At 40.1% G+C, this 23,453-nt stretch overlaps 1 protein-coding gene across 3 annotated transcripts in view; it reads right to left on the bottom strand.

The window, feature by feature from the left end:
* The window catches only part of akt3a (v-akt murine thymoma viral oncogene homolog 3a), a 484,690-nt gene that overhangs the window by 363,787 nt on the left and 97,450 nt on the right, over positions 1–23,453 (bottom strand). The gene's annotated exons all lie outside the window — the stretch shown is intronic.

The raw sequence follows: 23,453 nt of genomic DNA, 5'->3' as shown, positions 1-23,453 counted from the left end.
AAGTACCAATTTCTTGATTACACCGAAAACATTTATCAGATAGATTTGAATTTAATATATTTATTTTTTGTGGTGTAATATATAATTGGTGTAAAAAATTATATTGTACTAATCTAAGTCGAACATTTATTGTATTTGTCATACCGTCAAGACAGAGTCTTGACCAATTTGTTTCATCAATATTAATATTCAGATCTGTTTCCCAGTTTTGCTTTGACTTATGGGTTCCTTGTTTAATTGTCTGTTCTTGAATCAAATTATACATACAAGAAATAAATTTTTTAATTTTCCCTTTTTGAATTAAAATTTCAATTTCATTAGGTTTTGACAAAAACATTGTTTGACCCAGCTTACCTTTTAAGTAAGCCCTTAATTGAAAGTAACAAAAGAAGGTATTATTTGATATTTTATATTTATCCTTTAATTGTTCAAATGACATCAATATACCTCGTTCAAAACAATCTCCTATAAACTTAATCCCTTTTTGGTACCAATTATATAAAAGTTGATTGTCCATTGTAAAAGGAATAAGTCTGTTTTGGAACAAAGGTCTCCTTGCTAATAGAGATTTCTGTGTTTCATTATCAACATTTATCTTATTCCATAGATCAATCAAATGTGTTAATATAGGAGATTCTTTCTTTTCCCGTATCCATTTAGATTCCCATTTATATATAAAATCTTCAGGTCTATTTTCTCCCATTTTCTCTAGTTCTATTTTAATTCATGCTGGTTTTCGATCATCGAAGAAAGATGCAATAAATCTAAGTTGATTTGCTTTATAATAGTTTTTAAAGTTTGGAAGTTGTAACCCTCCTAACCCAAATTTACATGTCAATTTTTCCAATGATATTCTTGACATTTTACTTTTCCAAAGAAATTTTCTCACACATTTATTTAACTCTTGAAAAAATTTCTGTGGCAATTGTATTGGTAATGTTTGAAACAAATACTGTAATCTAGGAAATATATTCATTTTTACAACATTGACTCTACCTACTAATGTTATTGGTAGTATCATCCATTTGTCAAAATCTTCTTGAATTTTTTTCAATAGTGGTAAATAATTAAATTTATATAAATTCTTTACATCATTATCAAGTCTTATACCTAAATATTTTATACCATTTACCGGCCATCCAAATTGGTTACTAATCGACATTGACTATAGTCTCCTTTAGTAAGAGGTAAAATTTCACTTTTATCCCAATTTATTTTGTAACCTGATACCTTCCCATATTCATCCAATCTAGAAGATAATTTATGTAACGAATGTTGTGGGTTTGTTAAGTAGATCAAAACATCATCAGCAAAAAGATTAATTTTATATCCCTCCTGATTAACTCTAAAACCCATAATATCTGGATCAATTCTGATTAGTTCTGCTAATGGCTCTATCGCCAGTACAAATAAAGCAGGTGATAATGGACAACCTTGTCTAGTTGACCTTTTTAACTGGAATGGTGCTGAAATTTGAAAGTTTGTCACTACTTTAGCTTTAGGGTTAGAATTTAAAGTTTTAATCCAATTTATAAAAGATGTTCCTAATCCATATTTTTCTAATACTTTAAATAAAAAATCCCATTCTAATCTATCAAATGCTTTTTCTGCATCCAAAGCTACTACTATACTCTTTTCGTCCCTTTTTTGTGCCAAATGAATTATACTGAGTAGCCGGGTTACATTATCTGCCAATTGTCTATTTTTAATAAATCCTGTTTGATCCATATGTATTAATTTTGGTAAATATTTAGATAATCTATTTGACAAAATTTTTGTTATTATTTTATAATCCGTATTCAATAAAGAAATAGGCCTGTATGATGTTGGTTTCATAGGATCTCTGCCTTTTTTGGCAATACTATTACAATCGCTGTTGAAAAAGATTCTGGAAGTTTATGTATTTTTTTTTGACGTATTAGTTCCATAAAAAGAGGAAATAATAAATCTTTAAATTTTTTATAAAATTCAGGTGGAAAACCATCTTCTCCTGGAGATTTATTACTTTGGAGTGATCCTGAAGCTTCTTCAACTTCTTTTAATGTAAAAGGCATATCTAATCCCTTCTGTTCTTCCAAATTCAATTTTGGAAGAGAAACTTGTGATAAAAACCTTTCTATCTCATTAACATCATTTTGGGATTCTGATTGATATAATTCAGAATAGAAATTTTTAAAGGTTTCATTTATTTCAAGAGGTTTATAAGATATTTTATTTGCCCTTGTTCTAATTGCATTTATTGTTTTGGAAGCTTGTTCTGTTTTCAACTGCCAGGCAAGAATTTTATGTGCTCTCTCACCTAACTCATAATACCTTTGTTTAGTTCTTATAATTGCTTTTTCCATTCTATATGTCTGAAGCGTATTATATTGTAACTTCTTATTGACAAGTTGTCTTCGTTTTTCTTCTGACATATATCTTTGAGATTCTTTTTCTATTTTTGTAATCTCTTTTTCCAATTGATCTAGTTCTGCCATATATTCTTTCTTAATTTTAGACGTATAACTTATTATCTGGCCCCTAAGATATGCTTTCATCGCATCCCATAATATAAATTTATCATCCACTGAATGAAAATTTGTATCCAAAAAAAATTGAATCTGCTTTTTCATAAAATCACAAAAATCTTGACGTTTTAATAATGTTGAATTAAATCTCCATCTATAAGCCACTTCTTCCTTATCAGCCATTATTATTGTCATTAATAAAGGGGAACGATCTGATAATATTCTTGCTTTATATTCCATATTTTTCACTCTGTGTTGAATATGCATTGATAATAGAAAAAAATCTATCCTTGAGTAAGTTTTATGTCTATGGGAATAGAACGAATAGTCTCTTTCTTTAGGATTGATTCTTCTCCATATATCAATCAAATTTAAATCCTTCATCAATGATAAAGTTAAATTTACTACCTTCAATTTTATAACAGCCTTGGTTGATCTATCTAAGACTGGGTCTAAGCAAAAATTAAAGTCTCCTCCAATTAATATTTTTTCATGTGCATCCACCAAATTCAGAAAAGCTTCTTGTATGAATTTTGCATCATTTTCATTTGGTGCATAAATATTCATAAAAGTCTATAGTTCAGAAAAAAGTTGACAATGTATAATCAAATATCTCCCCGCAGAATCAGTTATTACATTTTGTATTCTAATTGGTAACGTTTTATTGATCAAAATTGCTACTCCCCTCGCTTTTGAATTAAATGAAGCCGCAACAACACTACCCACCCAATCTCTCTTTAGTTTCTGATGTTCTGTTTCTGTTAGGCGCATTTCCTGTAAAAAAGCTAAATCTATCTTCATTTTTTTAATATGTGTTAAGATTCTTTTTCTTTTCACTGGTCCATTAAGCCCATTAACATTAAAACTCAAAAAATTCAATAAATTAGTCATTATTCTTAACAAAGTTACTCCAATCTAAAACATTACTTATCTTCTCAACTCTCATAGCTCCTTGGGGAATATCTTTAAACTTCACCATGTTGCTATGTGTTTCCCTCCCAACCTTCCAGGCAAAAAGAAAAAAAAAGATAGAAAGAATACAAAAAAAGAAAAAACAAAATACTCCCCCACTAATGTTGTGAATGAAAAGATACACAACACTACCCCCCTCCATTTTACGGGTCGTGGCAAAAGCCACGCTTGCACACATGATTAGCGTAGCAATTGATCAGTGCTTCTTCCAGTTCTCTTTAATCATCAATGGCCCTTTTCTATCCTTGGCAGCTCGAGCAGCTGCCTGTAGAATCCTTTCCTTGTCTTGAAATCTTAAGAATTTTATTAAAATCGATCGTGGATATTGGTCATCTTTTGGTTTTGGTCTTAGAGCTCTATGTGCCCGCTCAATTTCAATTGGTCGAACCTCCTCTTCCATTTGCAAAACATCCGGGATCCATCTTTGAAAAAATTCTATTGGTTTTTCTCCCTCCGTACCTTCTTTAAGACCAACAATTTTAATATTATTACATCTACTGAAATTTTCCAACATGTCCACTTTCTCCAAGAGTCAATTTCTTTCCGAGTTCCAGACAAGCAGATCATTTTCTGTTTTTTCCACTCTATCATTCATATGCCCCATTGCTCTTTCCATCTTCTGAAGCTTCTTATCCATTTTGTCCTGTCTTTCCATAACTTCGTATCTTCGTATCTCTAAGCTCTTCTCTTACTTTTCTTAGTTCAGCTGTTAATTGCAATATAGCCTCTCTTATGTCTCTTTCATTTCCTTTACTTCCAATCGCTTCCAATTCTTCCTCCTCTTCTTCATCTGTGTTCTCTGCAGAATCCAATTCTGACTCTGAGTCATTTTCAATTGCAGTGGCTGTCGGTTCTTGTAGTTTGCGTTGTGTCGATTTGCGCATGCGCATTTCCAGTATCTTCTTCGGAGAAATCGTTACCACCACCATTGCTCCCTGTTCTACCGAAGGAGATTCAACCTGAGTCTGAGGCTCCATCGTTGCAGTAGGCCCTTTTTTCTTCCCCTCTCGCGGCTGCTTCGCAACAGCAGACTTCTTTTGTTGCGGTTTAGAAGGCATATCGTAAAGTAGTCTTACAAAGCTTATAAATAGTTTTCAGAAAATATTTATCAACTTTGATTTATTTAAACGGTACTTTACTAATTTGTTGCGGGAGAGCTGGATTTACACGTCTCAATCCCACGTCATCACGTGACGCCCCCCCCAGGATATTGAGCCTTGACTTTGATCCAGAATGCCGGCAGAGATGTTATGTCAAACATACTTTTCAGCCCGCCTTCATTTGCAAGCTCGAGGAGTTGATCTCCTTCCCGCGTTGACACAGATGATGCACGGGTAATGACCTCGCATGCGTAATGGCTCAACATTGGCCGTGACAGGGAATGAGGAAGGGTGCAGCTGTCTCGTATCGTTTCCTCGCGGCCCGGTAGCACATGCTTTGCAGCCCAGTACCAGTCCGCGGCCCGGTGGTTGGGGACCGCTGATGTACATCAAATCATACAAAGAAGGCATTAAGCCCAGCAGGAAGGGAGGCACTACTGTCAATGAAGTACGGGGTGGACTTGAAATCTGTTATGGATTGTATACCTTGCCACAAGCGCCACCCATGCCTGATGTAACAAAGATGTCTGTGAATTTTCTGTGAGTACTCATGTTTTGCCTTGCCGATGGCATGGAGAACACACCTCTTGTTGACCTCAGAGTAGTCACATCCTCCAATCTGAAGGCAGCGTCCCTCTGCAGTCAGCCATGGTTTCTAGTACTTAATTACGGAAACATTGCACTGTCCTATGTATTCAGTCATCAGTTCCGCATACTCGATGTTAATGTCATGATCATAGGTAGCTGCCACCCTGAATATGCACCAGTCTGTGCTCTTGAAGCAGTCCTACAGTGCTGAGGTGCACCTTCTGACCAAGTGTTGATCTCCCTGAAAACTGGTTTAACCAGTGGTCTCTATATAGCAAAATGGACATATGGTCTGAATATCCCAGGTGAAGGCAGAAGGCTCAATGAACATTGGTATAAACCAGGTTAATACATTCTCTCCTCTGGCTGCAAAGTTGACATGATGTTAAGTTTGGCAGACCAGTTTTTAAGTTAGCATGACTAAAATTACCAGCAACAGTGAAGACACCGTTGGGGTGAATCACTTCAAAGGTCACAGACGGCACCGTAAAGCACCTGCAGTGCTTCACTGGCACTAGCATGGAGGTGATGTAAATAGCAACAATCACAATTGCAGTTAATTCCCTCGATAAATAGAGTTCATTTAAAACTGTAAATGTGGTGAGCAGTAGTAAATGCTGTTACTACTGAGGTGTTCATGTACCAGCTCTTACTGAAGTAGGCACACAGATCTCCTCCATGGCTCTTGCCGGACCTGTCCACCCAAAAGAAGATTATTCCTTCTAGATAGATGGCAAAGTCCAGAGTAGTGTCCTGGAGCCACATTTTTGTCCAGACAAGTGTACAACAATCCTTCAACTCCCACTGGTTCAGACAAAGATACAGGTAATACATCTCATTTTTCAGCGATCAGGGGCTAGTGAGTAGAATCATCAAGAGTGTGGGCCTGCAGAAATCCGTTTTATGTCTTGCTTGAATACCAGCACGCTTACCACACTTCCTCACTCATCGATTCTGGCGGCCACTTCCCCAAGTAGCTGTAGCAGGGCATGGCATGGAGCGAATGCCCTCTCCACATGTTAGTCTGTAACTGTACAGCACCTTCATTACCCTGCTAGCAGTGAGGCAGACTTGCAAGCTTTAGTACTCTATGATCGACACTGACTTTAAAATCTTAGGAAAGATAAACAGGACACAAAATTACCCCACTGATTGCAACCAGAGAGGCTGCTACAACTGTGTGCACTGCCATCTTGTCTTTGCTAGTATTTGGCCTATAATACCATGGGGTCTTTTTCTTGTTTAGCACCTTCATGTGCGGCACCTTTTCAAAAGACTTACTGAAAATAAATGTGAACAAATTCTTGTTTATCTATGCTGCCTGTTATTTACTCAAAGAATTCCAACAGGTTTGTCAGGCAAGATTTGCCCTCAAGGAAACCAGGCTGACTTCAGCTTATTTTGTTGTCTGCTTCCAAGTACCTCAAAACCTCTTCCTCATAAGATTTTGGCAACCACTGAAGTCACTGTTATACATCACATTTTCTCATGTCCATGTATCACAGTTTACAGAAATAATTATTTAAGTCCAGATTTCAGTTCACTCCCCCTCTATTATTCATCAACTGCATACAACCAGCATGATTTACTATGCTACATTAATCCGTCAACCACTTACTATATCCTTGATGGCACCCTGCTTAAGATGGTGAGACATGCACTTTATTTCATGTTGTGACCTCCATATATTTATTTTGTTACCTAGCTCCTTGAGATTTATCTTGCACTATTTTTAACCTCTTCTACCAAGGATAATGCTACCCACATGCTTCGACATCGGTACCAAGATGTACCACAAAAGGAACATTAGCTGGAGGTTTTGCCAACTTCAAAAAGTGAATGAGCAAATGATCAAGGCAAAGCATATTCAACCTAAACCATTAACTCGGTTTTAAAATGCTCAGCAGGTCAATAAATTTTCAGACTTACAGTTGTTTTATACTTAAATTAGGTGAGGTACCAGATGACCAAATGCAGAACCTTTATTCAAAAACAGTTGCAAGGATAAATCAGGTAACCACAGCAACACATAGAAAATGAAAGAACTCAGTCGATCACGCAGCATCTCTGGAAATGAATAAATAGTTGACATTTCAGGCTGAGACCCTTCATCAGGACTGGAAAGGAAGAAGGAAGGTTCCAGAATAAAAAAAAGTTGGGGTGGGGGTGGTGGGGAAGAAGGACAAGCTGAAAGATGGTAGGTGAAGCCAGGAGAAGAAGGAATCTGATAGGACAGCAGAGAACAATGGGTGAAAGGGAAGAAGGAGGGGCACCAGGGAGAGGTGATAGGCAGGTGAGGAGAAGAGGCCAGAGTGGGGAAGAGAGGAGGAAAGGGGGAAGGGGGAGGGAGGGTAGATTTTTTTTAAACTGGAAGGAATAATCAATGTTCATGTCATCAGGTTGGAACCTACCCAGATGGAATATGGGGTATTGCTCCTCCAACCGGAGAGTGGTGTCAGTGTGGCAAAAGAAGTCATTGACTGAGATGTCAGAATAGTAATGGAAACAGGAATGGTTTGCCTCTGGGAAATTCTGGGCTTTTGGCAAATAGAGTGGAGGTGCTTGACAAAGAGGGTGCCCAACCTATGTAGGGTTTCACCAATGTAGAGGCCGCATAAGGAGCACTAGATACAATAGATTCACCGGTGAATCCGTGGTGAACAACGGATTTGCAAGTGAAGTGTTGCCTCACCGTGAAGAACTGTTTGGAGCCTTGAATGGAGGTAAGGGAGGAGGTCAATGAGTAGGTGTAGCATTTCAGTCATCAGTCACTTGTGGGGATATGTCAAGAGGGAGATTAGTGGGAAGGAACGAACAGAAAGGGGAAATTACAGAAGTACCGATCTCTGTGAAAAACAGAGTTGGGAGGGTTAGTAAAGATTTGTTTGACAGTAGGACTCTGTTGAACATGGCAGAAGTTGTAGAGAATGGTACATTAGATGCAGTGATATGCAAAGACAAGAGGAACACTATCCCTGTTAAGGCGGGGGGGGGGGAGATGGGGTGAGTGTGGATGTCTGTAAATGGAGGAGACGCAGGTGAGGGCAGCATCAATGGTGGAGGACGGGAAATCCTATTAACACTGATACAGGTCAGTGGTAGAGATTTTAGTTTTTAAAAATCCTGAGATACACTTGGAAAAGCTAAGAAAGCTACATGGTTTTGTAAGTCGAAGATCCCGAGTGATTTGACTGAATCTTCTAAAAAGCTTGTGAAGAGGTTAAATTGTGTTGGTGAAAGCAACAAATTTGATTTAGTCATTGGGATCTCTTCTGGGGAGGGTACGGCCAAAACAAAAAGGACAGGTTACACATTAATCTGATTTGGACCATTTCCCTTGCGGGCGAGTTTCCTTGAGCTTTGGGGAGGTTTAAACTAACTTGGCAGGATGATAGGGCTGAGGATGCAGCAGTTGGTATACAAGTAAATGCAGTGTCTGGTGAGATAGTGGGGAAGAACAGGCAGATGATAGGGTAAAATTGCAGTCAGTGGGATAAATAAAATCAGTAAGGGTGATGTATACAAAATTGAAGGTGTTATATTTGAACAAACGCAGTATATAGAATAAGATAGATTATCATGTTACAGATTGATGGGCACTATTTTCTAAATAAAGAAAAGATTTAAAAATCAAGGGTACAAAGGGATTGGAAGTTCACATGCAGGATTCCCTAAAGTTTAACTTGTAGGTTGAGTCCGTGGTAAGGAAGGCAGGTGCAACATTAGCATTCATTGAGACTGCAGTTAGGGTATCGTGAACAGTTTTGAGCCTCTTATCTAAGACAGAATATGCTGGCATTGGAGAGGGTCCAGAGAAGGTGCATGAGAATGACCCCAGGAATGAAAAGGTTAACGAATGGGGAGCATTTCAGAAGAATCAGAATCAGGTTTATAATCACCGGCATGTGACATGAAATTTGTTAACTTAGCAGCAGTTCAATACAGTACATAATCTAGCAGAGGAAAAAATAATAATAATAAATAAACAAGTAAATCAATTAGTGTACATTTATTGAATAGACTTTAAAAAGTGCAAAAATAGAAATACTGCACTCTTTTTAAAAAGTGAGGTAGTGTCCAAAGAATCAATGTCCATTTCGGAATCAGATGGCAGAGAAGCTGTTCCTGAATACTTTATACTTATACGTTATTGTTGCCAAACAATTGATATTAGAACAATCATCATAGCGATATTTGATTCTGCGCTTCCCACTCCCTGGATTACAAATCGATAGTAAATATTAAAAATTTAAATTATAAATCATAAATAGAAAATAGAAAAATGGAAAGTAAGGTAGTGCAAAAAAACCGAGATGCATGTCCAGATATTTGGCGGGTACGGCCCAGATCCGGGTCAGGATCCGTTCAACAGTCTTATCACAGTTGGAAAGGAGCTGTTCCCAAATCTGGCCGTACGAGTCTTCAGGCTCCTGGGCCTTCTCCCGGAGGGAAGAGGGACGAAAAGTGTGATGAATTACTGAGTGTGTGCCTTCAGGCTTCTGTACACCCTACCTGATGGTAACAGTGAGAAAAGGGCATGCCCTGGGTGCTGGAGATCCTTAATAATAGACGCTGCCTTTCTGCAACACCACTCCCTAAAGATATCCTGGGTACTTTGTAGGCTTGCACCCAAGATGGAACTGACTAGATTTACAACTTTCTGCAGCTTCTTTCGGTCCTGTGCAGTACCCCCTCCATACCAGACAGTGATGCAGCCTGTCAGAATGCTCTCCGCAGTACATCTATAGAAGTTTTTGAGTGTATTTGTTGACGTGCCAAATCTCTTCAAACTCCTAATAAAGTATAACCGCTGTCTTGCCTTCTTTATAACTATACCGATACGTTGGGACTAGGTTAGATCCTCAGAAATCCTGACACGCAGGAACTTGAAGCTGCTCACTCTCTCCACTTCTGATCCCTCTATGAGGATTGGAATTTGTTCCTTCATCTTACTATTCCTGAAGTCCACAATCAGCTCTTTCGTCTTACTGACGTTGTGTGTCAGATTGTCGCTGTGGCACCATTCCACTAGTTGGCGTATCTCACTCCTGTATGCCCTCTCATCACCATCTGAGATTCTACCAACAATGGTTGTATTGTCAGCATATTTTGCAAAAGTTGTTATTGTATTGCAACTTGTGAAACTTTGCTTTGTGATGTCTTTTCAAAAGTAGTCAAAAGAGATATCACTGCATCCCAAAAAGGAAATGTTGCTTTTTCATACAAAGTTTGCTTAATTTGATATATCTGGAACTTTGCCATCTACAAGTTATCTAAATTATTACACAATATATCATGAAGTCAGAGTAATACAGGCCCTTCAGCCTAATTGACTTCTCACATTTGAAACTATTAAGATATAATTCTCATACAGGTAATAAAATGAGCATTGATAAATTGATCTGAATTTGAACATAACTGTTAATCTTATTACTATTTTCTGCAGAATGTCAACTTATGAAAACAGAGCGACCACGGCCAAACACATTTATAATCAGATCTTCGCAATGGACCACTGTTATAGAAAGGACCCTTCATGTGGATAATCCTGAAGAAAGGTGCGAATGATAGTTTAATCTATTGCAGTATTTTAGTAATTGTTGCAAGTTTAACATTTAATTGTTAACAGTATGACTGACTTATAGGTACGTTTCAATTAGCATTTACATCATGTAATGTTAATTTGCTTGTGACTACAAGGAAATGCCTAACTTGTTCAAAAATATGTTGCCATATATGTTTTCATTATGAAATGTACTCTTAGGTGTTCATAATTCAAAAAAAATGTCATCTTTAGGCCATAAGACACAGGAGCAGAAACAGTTCTGATGTGCTATTCAATCATGCCCCATTTTTAACCCCATTCTCCTTCCTTCTCCCCATAATCAGTAACCCTCTTGCCAATCAAGAATCTAGCAATATCTGCCTTAAAAAAACCATCTGACCTCCATGGCCCTGTGTGGCAATGAATTCCACAGATTCACAACCCTCTGGTAAAGAAATTCCTCCTCAACTGAATTGTAAAGGTATATTTCTTTATTCTGACGCTGTGCCCTCAGATCCTAGACTCTCCTATTTAATGGAAACATTCTCTTCACATCCACTCCATCAAGGCCTTTCACCATGCTGTAGGTCTCAGTGAGATCCCCATCATTCTTCTAAACTCCAACAAGTTCCTACCCAGAGCCATCAAATGTTCCTCATGTGTTAAGCCTTTCATTCCTGGGATAATTCTTGTGAACCTCTTGTAGATCCTCTCCCAGGGCAAGCACACCTTTCCTTGGATATGGGGCCCAAGATTACTCACAAGATTTCAAGTGCAATCTGACCAATGTCTTAAAGCCTCAGCAATACATCCTTGTTTTTATGTTCCAGTCTTCTGAAAATGCATGCTAACATTGATACTGGCATGAATAGAAGGATGGCTGACAGGCAGGAGGCAGCGAGTGGCAAAAGGGGCCTTTTTTGGTTGGCTGCCAGCGACAAGTGGTGTTCCTCAGGGGTCGGTATTGGGACCGCTGCTTTTCACATTGTTAGTGATTTGGTTAATAGAATTGATAGCTTTTTGGCAAAGTTTGCAGATGATACGAAGTAGTAGGTAGTACTGAGGAAGGAATGCGATTGCAGAAGAACTTAGAGAAATTGTAAGAATGGGCAAAGAAGTGGCAGGTGGAATACAGTGTTGGGAAATGTATGGTAATGCATTTTGGTAAAAGGAACAATAATGTAGACTATATCTAAATGGGGAGAAGGTTCAAACATCAGAGGTGCACAGGGACTTGGGAGTCCTCGTGCAAGACTCCCAGAAGGTTAATTTACAGGTGGAGTCAGTGGTAAAGATGGTAAATGCAATGTTAGCATTTATTTCAAAGGGAATAGAATATATAAGCAAAGAGATGATGCTGATGCTTTATGAGACACTAGTCAGGCTACATTTGGAGTATTATCAACAGTTTTGAGCCCTATATCTCAAAAGATATAATAATGTCAAAAAAGTCATAATAAATAAAAATAATAAGTTAATCAATTACGTATATTGAATAGATTTTAAAACGTGCAAAAACAGAAGAACTGTATTTTTTTTTAAAAAGTGAGGTAGTATCCAAAGATTCAATGTCCATTTCAGAGTTGGATGGCAAAGGGGAAGAAGCTGTTCCTGAATTGCTGAGTGTGTGCCTTCAGGCTTCTGTACCTCCTACCTGATGGTAACAGTGAGAAAAGGGCATGCCCTGGGTATGAGAGGTCCTTAATAATGGACGCTGCCTTTCTGAGATACCGCTCCCTAAAGACGTCCTTGGTACCTTGTAGGCTAGTACCCAAGACGGAGCTGACTAGATTTACAACCTTCTGCAGCTTCTTTCGGTCCTGTGCAGTAGCTCTCCATAACAGACAGATGCAGCCTGTCAGAATGCTCTCCACAGTACATCTATAGAAGATTTTGAGTGTATTTGTTGACATGCCAAATCTCTTCAAACTCCGAATGAAGTACAGCCACTGTCTTACCTTCTTTAAAACTACATCGATATATTGGGACCAGGTTAGATCCTCAGAGATCTTGACACCCAGGAACTTGAAACTCACTCTCTCCATTTCTGATCCCATTTATGGCTCTTGGCCTGTACTAGAAGAATGAGGGGGTATCTCACTGAAACCTATCAAATATTGAAAAGGTTAGATAAGAGCAGATGTGGAGGTGATGTTTCCTATAATGGGGGAGTCTAGCATAGCCTCAGAATTGGGGATATCTATTTCGACAGAGATGAGGAAAAATTTATTTAGATAGTGGTGAATCTGTGGAATTCATTGCCACAGACGGTTATGCAGGCAGAGTCGATAGGTACACTAAAGGCGGAGATTGATAGGTTCTTGATTAATCATTGCATCAAAGGTCACAGGGAGAAATCAGGAGAATTGGATTGAGAAGGATAATAAATCCACTATGATGGAATGGCAGAGATGACTCAATGGGCTGAACGGCCTAATTCTGCTTCTATGTCTCATGGTATGACATTGTGGGCATCACCAAGTAGTGACTAAAAAGATCATAATTGAGAGCTTAACATCCAAGGATACACATTGTATTGGAAGGGCAGACAGGGAGGCAGAGAGGGTGGAATGTCTCCGTTGGTTAAAAAAAGAAGTCGAATCGTAAGGAGGTGACATAGGATGGGAAGATGCAGAATCCTTGTGGATAGAGTTAAGATACTGCAAGTGTAAAAGACCATGATGGGGGTTGTACATACAAGCCTCCAAAGAGTAGCCAGGATGTGGGACACAAATTACAACAGAGATAGAAAAGACAAGTAAAAAGGGCAATGTTAAGACAGTCACATGGACATCAATATGCAGGTAAATTGGGAAAAATCAAGTTGGTGCTGGATCCCAAGATAGGGAATTTGTAGAATGCATCCAAGACGGCTTTTTAGAGCAGCTTGTGGTTGAGCCCACTAGGGGAAAGGCAATTCTGGATTAGGTGTTATGTAATGAACCAGATTTGATTAGGGTGCTTACGGTAAAGGAAACCTTGGACGCCAGTGATCGTAATACGATAGAATTCACCCTGCAGATTGAGAAGGAGAAGATAGAGTCAGATGTATCAGTGGAATAAAAGGAATTACAGAGAAATGAGAGAGGAGTTGGTCAAAGTTGATTGGAAAGGGACACTAACAGGGATGATGGCAGAACAGCAATAATTTCTAGGGACAATTCGGAAGGCGCAGGATAGATACACCCCAAAATGAAGTAGTCTAAAGGGAGGATGAGGCAACCATAGCTGACAAGGGAAGTCAGAGACAACAAAAGCAAAAGAGGGCATATAATACAGCAAAAATTAATGGTAAGAAAGGCAAAAGCAATGTTAGCATTCACTTCAAGAGCACTAGAATTTAAGAACAAGCATGTAATGCAGAGGCTTTCTAACACATTAGGTCAGACCACACTGGCATAGGAGAGGATCCAGAGGACATTCATGAGAATGATTCTGGGAATAAATCAGGAGTATTTGATTGCTCTGGGCCTACACTTACTGGAGTTTAGAAGAATGAGGAGGGATCATTGAAACCTATTGAATAATGAAAGGCCTAGATAGAATGGATGTGAAAAAGACATTTCCTGTAGTGGGCGAGTCATTCAGTACATTGAAAGTGGAAGTGGATATTGAGGCAAGATAGTACCAGTGAACAATGCAACCAATTATGACATCCTGTACAGAACAACTACTTTCACTTCTTTCAAATTATTCTACTACTAAGCTGTGTACGATTGGAACCGGTGATTTACAATTTGACGGTGTATTTGGGGGCCGATTGAGCAATCTGGTACTTTGCTGTCTCAAAGGGAGTTCGATGAATTTTGGAGAGGGAGTTCAATGAAGTTTGGAGTAGAGTATGTGACCTAGAGACTGAGCGCGAGCCCATGATTGCTCCATTGCTTCTCTTTGACTGAGGCAACATGCAAGGGTGAAGCTGACGAGGACAGGAAGGTGTTCGGTGTCGTCTGCCTGCGTTTGTCCAGTCTTCCTCTCTCTCCCTCTAGCTGCTATTGGAGGAAAGTGCAGGAGTCTTGGGATCCACTTTGCAAAGATTGATCACCATGGCAGTGGGCTCGTTTTGTGGGGGGCTTTAAGGCTCATGTTGTATATGTTCCTGGATTCTGGTTTATTTTTTTGTTTTTGAGCAGTTTGATCAGGGCAACTGATGCACATCAGGCACTTTGGCAAAGAATGGCCCTGCAGTCAGCAATGGAATAGTGTCATGGCACTGAACTGAACTAAACACTACTAGAATCCAAGTTTGATATTTCACATGCTGTTCATTCGCTTTTTACTATTTGAACAACTTGTACTTTTTTCACGCATTGGGCATTTGATGTGTTCTTGAACAGGATACATGGTGTTTCTTTGTTTCGTGGCTGCCTGTGGGAGGATGAATCTCAGAGTTGTATTCTGTATACAGCGCATACTTTGATAAGTTCTAGACATTAAAGGTTACTGGGAGAAGGCAGGAGAATGGGGTTGAGAGATGATAAATCAGCCATGATAGAATGGCAGAGCAGACTTAATGGGCTGAATGGAATAATTAGCAGCTATGTCTTATGGTCCTATGGTCTTACATAGACCTCAGCAAGGCCTTCAACAAGATTCCTCATGGGAAGCAGATCCAAAAAGTTAGAGATCATAGGACCCAAAATTGGCGTAATTGTAGGAATCAGATGGTAATGGTCATAGAGTCAGAAGCACAGCACAGAAACCAGCCCTTTGGCCCATTTAGCCCATGCCAAAAACATTTAAACTGCCACCTCCCATTGATCTGCACTGGGGAAAAGTTGCTTTGTGTTTCAAAGCCTGTGTTCAGTGTACAACTGGGTAAAGTGCTGAAGTTCTTGTTTTTTCATATATATTAACACCATACTAATTTAGAAGATCCAATTAATATACTTTTATTTGCATGAAAGTTTGTGGCTTTCGTGTTTATGAGGATTGATTTACGTCACGAGCTATTGATCAGTTGGTAAAATGGAAAAAGTAATGGTAGATGGAATTTAAACCAGATAAGTGCATTTAAGCAACACACATCAAAGTTGCTGGTGAACGCAGCAGGCCAGACAGCATCTCGAGGAAGAGGTACAGTTGACATTTCGGGCCGAGACCCTTCGTCAGGACTGAGGGAAGAGCTAGTAAGAGATTTGAAAGTGGGAGGGGGAGGGGGAGATCCAAAATGATAGGAGAAGACAGGAGGGGGAGGGATGGAGCCAAGAGCTGGACAGGTGATTGGCAAAAGGGATATGAGAGGATCATGGGACAGGAGGCCCATTGAGAAGGAAAGGGGAAGGGGGGGAGAACCCAGAGGATGGGCAAGGGGTATAATCGGCGGGGGGGGGACAGAGGGAGAAAAAGAGGGGGAGAGGGGGAGAGGGGGAGAGGGGGAGAGGGGGAGAGGGGGAGAGGGGGAGAGGGGGAGAGGGGGAGAGGGGGAGAGGGGGAGAGGGGGAGAGGGGGAGAGGGGGAGAGGGGGAGAGGGGGAGAGGGGGAGAAAGAATGAATGTGTGTGTATAAATAAATAACGGATGGGGTACGAGGAGGAGGTGGGGCATTAGCAGAAGTTAGGGAAGTCAATGTTCATGCCATCAGGTTGGAGTCTACCCAGATGGAATATAAAGTGTTGTTCCTCCAACCTGAGTGTGGCTTCATCTTTACAGTAGAGAAGGCCGTGGATAGACATATCAGAATGGGAATGGGATGTGGAATTAAAATGTGTGGCCACTGGGAGATCCTGCTTTCTCTGGCGGACAGAGCGTAGGTGTTCAGCAAAACGATCTCCCAGTCTGCGTCAGGTCTCGCCAATATATAGAAGGCCACATCAGGAGTACCGGATGCAGTATATCACCCCAGCCGACTCACAGGTTAAGTGTCGCCTCACCTGGAAGGACTGTCTGGGGCCCTGACTGGTGGTAAGGGAGGAAGTGTAAAGGCATGTGTAGCATTTGTTCCGCTTACAAGGATAACTGCCAGGAGGGAGGTCAGTGGGGAGGGATGGGGGGACGAATGGACAAGGGAGTCGCGTAGGGAGTGATCCCTACGGAAAGCAGAGAGGGGAGGAGGGAAAGATGTTCTGCACTTTAATTCCACATCCCATTCTGTTATGTCTATCCACTGCCTCCTCTACTGTAAAGATGAAGCCACACTCAAGTTGGAGGAACAACACCTTATATTCCGTCTGGATAGCCTCCAACTTGACGGCATGAACATTGACTTCTCTAACTTCCCCCTCATACCCCATCCGTTATTTATTTATATACACACATTCTTTCTCTCTCTCTCTCTCTCTCTCTCTCCTTTTTCTGCCTCTGTCCCTCTGACTAAACCCCTTGCCCATCCTCTGGGTTTACCCCCCCCCTCCCCTTTTTCCTTCTCCCTGGGCCTCCTGTCCCGTGATCCTCTCATATCCCTTTTGCCAGTCACCTGTCCAGCTCTTGGCTCCATCCATCCCCCTCCTGTTTTCTCCTATCATTTTGGATCTCCCCCTCCCCCTCCCACTTTCAAATCTCTTACTAGCACTTCCTTCAGTTAGTTCTGACGAAGGGTCTCGGCTCGAAACGTCAACTGTACCTCTCCCAAGAGATGCTGCCTGGCCTGCTGCGTTCACCAGCAACTTTGATGTGTGTTGCTTGAATTTCCAGCATCTGCAAAATTCCTCATAAGTGCATTTAAGAACTTAATAAGGTAAGGTATATACAATGAATTATACAGTCTTAGGGAGTACGAGGAACAAGGGACATTGGGATACAAGTTCAACAATTACCTGGCGGTAAAGGAGATTGAAAAGATGCTAGGCTTCATTAAACAAGGCATGCTACTTCCAAAATCAGCCCATGCCAAATTATGAGCCAGATCCTGCTGCATACAGAGATGGATTGTTTCATTTACTGCGGAGTTGCAAATAATTCATTGTGTAATCAACGAACAGTCTCAATTTTGAGCATAGGATAAAAAGACATTATTGAAGCAGCCAAGGGTGGTTTGGTCAAGGACACTGCCCTTAGGAACTCATGCAGTGACGCAGAAGTTGTTAAGATTAACCTCCAACAACCATCTTCTTTTGTGCAAGCTTTGACGAACATTTTCTCTGTGACATCTGTTGACTTCCATTTGACCAGAGCACTTTAGTAACACACTTGACAAAATGCTGGCTTGATGTCATTTTCATCTCAGCTCTAGAATCCTGCTCTTTGCTCCATTATTGCAGTGAGGTTGCAAGAGGCCTGGTACTAGTTGTCCTGGCAAAATTCCAGCTGGCCAACAATAAGGAAGTTCTGGTTAATATCTCTGTTGATTGGCTAATTGGGTCATTATTACCCAAACTGAATTTATTCAACTTTTTGTACAAAACACATACTTAAGTAATTTCCCACCTTGCCAGGTGGATGCCAGTCACATTGAATGAATCAAATTGGCTAGAATTTTTTTCCCCCATTGCAGCAGAAATCTCAGGAAACAGCCTTGATTATTTAGTTACACAAACACGAGGAAATCTGCAGATGCTGGAGTTTCAAGCAACACACATAAAAGTTGCTGGTGAACGCAGCAGGCCAGGCAGCATTTCTAGGAAGAGGTACAGTCGACGTTTCGGGCCGAGACCCTTCGTCACGAAGGGTCTCGGCCCGAAACGTCGACTGTACCTCTTCCTAGAAATGCTGCCTGGCCTGCTGCGTTCACCAGCAACTTTTGTGTGTTGCTTGATTATTTAGTTGTCTGTACTTATCTGAACACAGTTTGAGCCTGTTCTTTAGCATTCACACACTGGACCCACCTTTCTTGAAGCTGCCACCTCCCATTAATTCTTGAATTGTACACAGAAGCTCATGACCTGATGTAATAGAATTGCAGAACCTCTAATTTATTGCTTGTAAGTATCCTGATATTTATATTAATACTTTTGTACATGTAAAGGATTTCTTCTCTTTTATGTTACTGCGTAGTCTAATTAAAATGGCTTCTTTGTTATGTTATAATTAAAATGGCTTCTTTGTTATGTTAACTGCTGAGAAAGTCCTCCTACTAGCAGTTGGTTTGGATTATGTTACTGATAAGAGAGTGTTACGAACCAATTGGGATAGATGTTATGCTTTCTGTGTGTCTGTAAGATATTGTGATGCACGGGTTTTTGGGGAGAAGGCGGGAGAGAGAGAGAGAGACACACAGAGAATGGACCAGGTGCTGTGAGTCCGCTAATGGGGTCGGACCCCGAGCAGGAGTCCGCGGTCCAGGGTGTACGGCGAGGAGAAGAGACGGACTCGTGTGCAGCGTCTGGTTGACCACCGTTGTTGGTCCCAGGCGGCAGGTCGAGGTGGTCCGAGGAGTCGCAGGGTGAAGAAGGAGGGTCCTGAGCTCCAACTGTTTGTGCACGAAGACATTGAACTTTGATAAGTGTGGCGCCTTTTATTTTCTGTTTATATCTTATTCTCTATTAATTATATAGTTCCAGTAATATCTATAAACTGTAAATAATTTAATCGTCTCTGGTGTATTGTCTGTTATTTGGGCAGGGTGGGGTACATCACACAGCATCCACACAAACTATTACCCAGTTTGGCGGGGCCGAGGGCTGTTTCCCTAGACGACAGCGAGCTGAGCGACCCTGAGGCTGGCCGGGGGGCTACATACAGTTAAGCATTTACAAATGAATTAATTTTAACATAAGTTTAGATTTTTGTATCTGGATGTAAATAATGCATGCATTTTTCTTTATGTATTGTTTTATAAATTTTAAAATAAATGTTTCCCCTCAAATCTTAAACATTCCAACTATTAACTATTCTTGTAGGAACAGAATAAGGGTCAACATGGATTGATTAGGCCAGGTATTGTGAACTTATTACTTTCAGAGAAGTTATTATTGACCTTTGTTTGACTTTGTCCTACCTGAATTTGGTTTTCTGAAGTGCTGAAAATCTTGAGCAATACACAGAAAATGCTCAAGGAACTCAGCAAATCAGTCCACTTCTACAGAAGGGAATAAACTGTCAATGTTTCAGACAGGGACCCTACATGAGGGTATCAGCCCGAAACATGAATTGTTTATTCTCTTGATCCATGCTGTCTGACTTGCTAAATTCCTCCAGTAAATAGTCATAGTCATACTTTATTGATCCCGGGGGAAATTGGTTAAACTATTTGCTATTCCTCAGCTGAAAAAGATGCTCCTGTAATATTTGACAACTTTCATTGTCCATTATAGTATCAATAAATCCCAAAATTTCATTAAGTTAACTGCGCAAGAGTTCTGTAAACAGGAATGAAAACAATTCTACCTGCATATATACATTTCTACTTGAACTGTCCTTTTACCTAAATAAAAATGTCATGGACAAAATTATTGGTGGTCTGCTGGGATAAGTAGTGCTATCAAAAGATAATATTTAAAGAAATATAGTTTACAAAGAAAGCTATTAGGTGACAACTTTTGTAAGCAGGAGACTATAGAACACTTTTTTGTTAAACTGAAGGTTTCTCTTGAGACTAACAATGTTTTCCTGCTACAATTTTGCTATTTTTAGTGAAAAGTATCCAGATTGATGGGCCCGTGACATAATTGCTTTGAAGTTGATAGCTTATTTGCATCTTGAAACTGGAAAACTGGATTTTATAACAATCATGATAGACCAGCCTTGTATCAGTCTATTGAAGCAGTGAAGCACAATAAACTGCTTTGCATATGTATAGATTACAAACAGAATTCTGAAAGGAGATAATTATCTTTACTACTTCACAAAAATATCTGTAGCAAATCTACTTTATTTTTCTCATCATGCCTCAAAGTGACAGCTTTAAATTGGTATGATCTCTGCAAGACTAATTAGAAGTCATTTTTCTTCACTGTAATGTTGATTGTTCAATGTGCCAAAGCAAGCAGATTTTGGTCCTTCATTCCCTCTGATTTCACTTATTGGGTATTTTTATAGTGGCAGATTATGGGGTAGTGTGAAATATCTTAGTGAGATATTGCACACCTCCCTCATTTCATTGCATCAAAACACTGCAGCTTCCCCCCACACCCCTAGCTCAGAATAACTTCAACATTCTCCCACTTTTAAAAGGCCATGACTTGGCTCAGTTGTAATCTTTGTCACCTGGCCACATAACCAGAAGTACTTATTTAGGGATACAGCACAGTAATGGTGCAGGCTCAATAGAGCTTCTAGCCTAATGAGCCCGTGCCACCAAATTACATCCACGTGGCCAATTAATCTACTAACCTGTACATCCTTGGAATGTAGGAGGAAACCGGAGCACCAAGAGGAAAGCTACACAGTCATAGGGAGAATGTATAAACTCCTGACAGTGGCAGGGATTGAACCTGTGTCACTGGCACTGTTCATACCTGGCCTTTTCTGTTTGAGAACTCCTTGGGGGTTCAGTGGCAAAGTCATGCAGCACGGAAACAAGCCCTTCTGCCCACTTCATGGATGTCAACTAAGATGCTTACCTCAGCTAGGCCCGCTTGCAAAAGTTTGGCCCATCTGCCTCCAAAATCTTTCCTATCCATGAATCCATCCAAGTGTTTACATCTACCTCTATCAACTTGTTCTACATACCTACTACTTCATACAATAAGATGGACTCTTGGCCTCTATCTACTTCATTATGATCTTGCACTTTGTTTACCTGCACTGTACTTTTCAGCACTATTTTTACTCACCTTAACCCCACTACTTTTAGATTACCCTACCTTGTGAAAAAACTGACCATCCACCTCACCTATGCCCCTCAAGCTATATGCCGAAATAAGGTCACCTCTCAACATACTGCACTCCAGAACATTCTCTGCCTATCCAGTCTCTCCTTATAACTCAAGCCAGCTAATCCTTGTAACATCATTGTGAATTTTTTCTGCTTGGTTTCCAACTTAATGCTCAGCAACTAAAATGGCACATAATACTCCCAAGGGCAGTCGAACCAACATCTTGTGCGGTTGTCACATGGTGTTCAACTCCAATACTCAGTGCTCTGACAAATAAAAACAAGTGTACTAATAGGTCTTTGTTCCACAATACCCCAGGGGGCACAGCCATTTACTGTGCAAGTCATAGGCTAGTTTTGCCACACAAAGCACAACACTTCACACTTGCCTAAATTAGATTAGCCATTCTTTAATCCACATTCCCAGTTGATAAAGATCCTGTTGTAATATTGGATAACTTTATTTATTGTCCACAAAAATAGCAATTTTGTTATTTGCAAATTTATACACCATTGCCACCTACATTCTCATCTAACAGACAACAAACAGGACCCAGCATGAATCTCTGCAGAACACCAAGCCAATTTTGTATCCAACTGCTTAGTTCACCACAGATACCACGTGATCTAACTTTCCAAACTAGCCTACCAGGCAAACCTCAAAAGCCTGAATAAAGGATCTAATGTTTTCCCAGTATATATGATGAATAAACTCTTCTCAGGCACCAGCTGGGTGCAGGTATCGATTATAACTATCGCTTAATTGACAAACTCTGCCAGCATAAGCTGTGGTGTAGGTCGGCTGGTGTTTACAAGATTCTCTGTAAATGCAAAGTAGTATATCGGCCAGACAGGATGCATGGTGGAAATCCGCATCAAGGAGCACAGAAGGTGTATCCTTTTGTTACCTGGAGAAATCGGCAGTAGCAGAACACTGCATTCACAATTGCCATGGGACTGACTTCCATAGCACAAAGCTACCGTGCCACGCCAATGGCTTTTGGGACTGGTAAAGGAAGCCATTGAAATAAAACTAAAGGGAAAGAATTTTAACAAAGATGAAGGTCTCGCTCCAAGTAAGAACTGAAATTAGATTGCAAACTAGGTGGGAGAGCAGAAATCTGATTGGATGAGGACTAACCAATCAGGAGGAACGGACTACAGGGGGATAAATGCCACTGGACTAAATGGCAGAGCTTGTTATTGAAATGTCGATACCTGTATCCGACTAGAAGCCTGAGAAAATATATTCATCTTAAAGGCCTTGCTAGAGTCTATCACCTTACCAATCCTCTTGATCACTTCAAGAAAGTCAAATTCATAAGATATGAATTTCCATACACAAAGCCATGCTGATTATTCTCAACCAATCTTTGCCTTTCCAAATGCGAATAACATCCGTCTCATTCAATCTCCTGCAGTGACTTTCCCACCACTAGTTTTAGGCTCACTGGCCTGTAGTTCCTTGGTTTCCCATTACAGCCCTTCTTAAATATCACAAAATTAGCTACCCTCAAACCTCAGGTGCTATGTCAAGATTCCAGAAATTTCTTCCCTGGACAAAGATAAACCTGGACACCTTTATTTTCTCTATGACTACCAGCATCACCTTTTTTGTAGTGTAGATATGTTTCAGGACATGACTATTCTCTTCCAAGTTCCAATGCTTCCAAGTCCTGGTTGAATACCACCACACAATTTATAGTATGTACACAAATTTATGATACCTTTTCAGATTGTGAAACACATATTCCCAGACAACAACAATCATAAGGTTTTCTAATCCACAAGTCCGAGACAGTCATGTAGTAACACAGGCTTGCCAAGTTGCAAGTTAATGTCATTCAGCACAGAAACAAGTCCTTTGTACCACCCCATCTATGCTGACCACGGAGCACTAACCTGTATTAATCTAATTTGTGGGCTTCTATGCCATGGAAATTCAATTACAAGTCTACCTACTGAAGTGTTCGGAATTTCCCTGCCTTTACAGCCCTCTCAAACAATGTAATGTAAACTCTTAACCCTCTCCGGATAAAAAAGATACTC

This window comes from Mobula birostris, chromosome 8 (genome assembly GCF_030028105.1).
Source record: "Mobula birostris isolate sMobBir1 chromosome 8, sMobBir1.hap1, whole genome shotgun sequence".
Lineage (NCBI taxonomy): Eukaryota > Metazoa > Chordata > Chondrichthyes > Myliobatiformes > Myliobatidae > Mobula > Mobula birostris.
The sequence above is the reverse complement of the archived record's forward strand: the minus strand, read 5'-3'. Positions and strand labels throughout refer to the sequence as shown.